At 28.6% G+C, this 4,213-nt stretch overlaps 1 long non-coding RNA gene across 1 annotated transcript; it reads right to left on the reverse strand.

The window, feature by feature from the left end:
• Window positions 1-2,364: 2,364 nt before the first annotated feature.
• Window positions 2,365-2,970, reverse strand: LOC114414263. Its single transcript, XR_003667169.1, has 2 exons — window positions 2,774-2,970; window positions 2,365-2,545 (listed from the first exon to the last, which is right to left on the reverse strand). It is a non-coding gene; the product is annotated as an uncharacterized LOC114414263 (long non-coding RNA).
• Window positions 2,971-4,213: the final 1,243 nt, after the last annotated feature.

A 4,213-nucleotide genomic window follows, 5' to 3' on the forward strand; every position in this document is an offset into this window, starting at 1 on the left:
TTAGCTATTTTGCCACTACTAGCTAGGACTAATTTGATAACATTAACTTTAATAATTTTTTTGTACTTCTTATTATTAGATAAAATTTTATGCGTATTTCATTAGAAAATACCTACGGGCCATATTTCTTTATTAGAATTTCCATAAAGTTTATATGACAATATTTTTTATTATTTTAACTATGAACTGAGAAATTGCAGTCTGAGTTGCGAAAAGAATTTCTGAAATAAAATGCTTCATGCTAAGCCTTGTCATTCATGGTTGATGACTCATCATTTTGTATATATACTTCTTTTAGGAAAGATTGCTGTCGATGTGGAAACTGGTGGCATGGATGAATTGTATACTTTTGGAAATTTCTAGATAGGTGTAGGCTTTCTAGCACTTTCATAACGTAATATATGAAAACTATAAGTGATCAGTTTTATACTTTTATAGGTGGGGGAAATAGTCATTTTAACTGAAGTTTTTCTATAAAAAAAACCCTGAAGTTTTCTTTTAAGAAAAAAAATTAAGTATTTGTTATTAAATAAAGTACTTAATAATATTTTCAATCAAACTTTAGCGTAAAAAATGTTGCCTAAAAAAAGCATGAAAAATGTTTAAAATATATTTTTTCTCCTTTTTATATCTTATTGTGAATTTTCTTTTAGATCTCTTTTTTTTTTTTTAAAAAAGATTTATTTTCATCATTTAACTTTCAATTCCGGAAGAAAAAAAACTAAATTTTAATTTTATTTAATGTTATCATTTTAAAATAACGATCACTTTTTATTTTATGACAATATGATTTGAATTTTTTAATTAATTTAATACGTAAAATTTGTATCGTATGATTCATTTATATAAAAATAATAAAACTCAACTAATGTTTGTAAAGAGTATATACATAATGAAAGTTATGTGAAAAAATAAATCTGATCGTAAAAGAGAATTTTCTTTTTCTTTTTGGTAGTATTGTAAAAGAGACTTAAATTGTTCACAACCATTGATGGAGACATTTTTTGTAGAGATCAGTGCTGGAGACATAAATTTTACATATGGCCGTTTGATCAAACCTAATCAAATTTAACACAAATAATTATATTAAATTAGCATTCAAACATATAAAAATATTGAATAAATGATCTTTAAATTCACTTTCTATATTTTTAGAGCTATATGTTCTAAAATCGTAGAATATTTACTCAAACCAACACAGCAAAATGACTATAATTATTTTAACTTAATCCCTAAACAAAATTTTTATCAGTCTTAATCCTTAAATTTTTTTTACTTTGTTAATACTTTTAGGGTTTGGGTTATTGCGGGTTTTAGATTTAATTCCTTATTTATTTTTTATTTTTGTTAGATTTGAGTTTGATTTTCATATGGAGTTATGTCTTTGTTTATTTTTATTTTGATTTTGGATTTGGTTTGATTTTGAATTGAGCTAGCTTGCATTGATTCATGGAAGAACGGGAAAACAAAAAAAGTAAAATATAATTTTTGAGAGTTTTTAATAGTCAGAAATTATTTAATTTATTTTAATAAAATAATTTTTGGTGGTTTAAAGATACTAAAATAAATTACATAAAACATAATAAAATATTTAGGAACCAAAAATATAATCAACTATTTATTTTATCTATCAAGTTCAGCATTGCTTGGTCCAAACAATGCTCACTGGGAGACAATGCTATGGAGGATACACCTATTTTTCCTATTTAGTACCGTTGAAGCGCTCACAGGACTTTAGCATATGAAAACAACCCTAAGAAATAACAAGTGTTCAACCAAACCAACAAACTAGACAAGGCAATGAGGCGGGTCAGGTACAGGTATTGTCTTCCCAATCCCTTACCCCGACTTCTCAACATATCCTCATACTCGTCAAAGTCGGGACGGATTCGGACGGGTACCCACAGATACGAGTTTTCTTGTCATGTCTACAACAAACTAAAAGTAAAGGACAAACTTAAGCAAATAAGCACCTAAACACGTTAAGCTCACATTCTGATTTGATCATCAGAGTCTATATGTCTCCACCGAAGTCATTCCCGGTGGAACACCGTAAGCCACCGTACGAGTTGCCAGAATCTGCCTCCTCTTCAGCACCACACATGCAACAATTGCATACTAATTTATACCAACTTAACTAATGTTAATTTTATAATGGTATATATTTACCCTATCTCTAGCTTTTGCCCCAAGCAGTTTCATATGTATTGGAGAATTTTGTTATGAACACAATAATTGTTGTTCAGACGAAATTCACTGCTGGTCAATTGTTTTTTTTCCCTCTCTTTGACAATAATGTCACAAATTTATTAAGAAAAAATAGAAAAGATAAGTAAATAAATTAATTTTTGACAAACAGAATCGTATCTTAAAAGATAATTGTCATTTTCATATATAAGCGTGAAATACCCAACAGAGTTGTGGAGTCTGAGACACCTTCAAGTGGAGCACCAAACATGTATAAATGACCATCTAATCATCTCCAATCATTATTGATCACGGTCCCAACAATAAAGTGGAACCCTACTGACTTAGCTATAGCTCCCTGTGTAGAGAAATTGTGTTCATGCATATATAGTTCTTTGACAACAAAAAGAGATCACAAAAAAAATGGAAAAACATGATACAGGAGTGTTGATATATATGATGTTAAGAAAACTATACCACTAATTGAGATAAAATATGTATAAGTTACTTAACTAGAATGTGACATTCTGGGAGATAATTAACAGGAGACAAAACACTCAAAATAGATTGCTTAATAAAATTATACCTATTGAAGACACTTAGAGATTTTATATGATCCTCCACCATTGTTGCCTGTGATGAAGACTTCCACGTCAGCACAAGATATGGTATTGGATGTCCTTGGATTCATGAAGAACAATTAGCAAGTATTAATTTCAAATGGACAAATATATCTTTCCAAATCAAAACCTATGTTGTGATCCCGCAAGTAACAGTCCCAAGCCAAAGGAGCTTTAGTCCTACACCAAATAAAAGGACAAATGTTATATATATATATATATATATATATATATATATATATATATATATATATATATTTATATGTATGTGTGTGTGGGGTCGGCCACTAAAATCAAGTGGCTGGAAGGAGAGAGGAGTATAGCAAAATGACCATAATATCTGTGTATATGTTGAAACCCATGGTGACACCACTACAACAAAACAAGGTTGTGATCTCGTTCATTTTCCTTGTCTATTATCTGCGTGCATGTACAACTGTGCCAACTTGAATATGTTTATAGTTTCAGCAATATTATAAAAGTAAAAATACTATAGCATCACTCTCTCCCTCTAAAACACACACAAAACACAGTCACAGACACGTAAGTCACACATATATAGGGAAAATATGGATTTAATTAGGTGTGAATTTTTTTTACTTATTTGATCACTTAATGTCTTTTTATAAAATAAAAAATTAGCCATTATTGTTGAAGATTTGTTTCAAAATAGATCAAGTTTATAACTTCATGCAAATCAAAAGCTACAATTGCAACTTAATTAACACTCCTTTATTTTGACATATAATGATATAATTGCTATTTAAAACATAAGTGATCCGGTGGAATTTTGTTTCAAGAATAAAATAGATGACACTCTACGATGTTTCTAATAAACAAATATATTTTTATATTGGTGAGACTTAGAATTAATGACTAGTGAGTTCTATTTACTCAAACTAACAACATTATATTGTGTTTTTAACTTGAATCTACAAGACACGTTAAAATATCAATTCTAATGTGATTAAGATTCTAATTAGTATGTAAAAAGTTCAATTCGATTTATAAAGTCTAAATTGGAATTAATTTTGAATTTATTAATTATTTGAATTAGTATAAAACTTGTAAATAAGACATTGAAAGTGTTCACATTGTTGAACACTAGAGTGAACATAGTGTCCTAGTTCAAGCCCCGTCAGTGTCTCTTCTAGCTCCGCCTAACTATCAAATTTTGAACACAATGTAGGAAGTTAAATGTTCAAAAATTTAAAAGAGAAGGAAATAAATAGTCTGAATGAATTTAAAGTGCATAAAATGTAAAAAGAAAGCAAATAAATCAAAATGTAAAATATAATTAATCGTCAAGAATGTATAGAATTGAATTAAAAGTGGGTGTGAACATACACATCACTAAATGAATAGCCATTTTATTCGGTGTTTAGGTATTACAAAGGTATTTTCCC

This window comes from Glycine soja, chromosome 6 (genome assembly GCF_004193775.1).
Source record: "Glycine soja cultivar W05 chromosome 6, ASM419377v2, whole genome shotgun sequence".
NCBI classification, from domain to species: Eukaryota; Viridiplantae; Streptophyta; class Magnoliopsida; order Fabales; family Fabaceae; genus Glycine; species Glycine soja.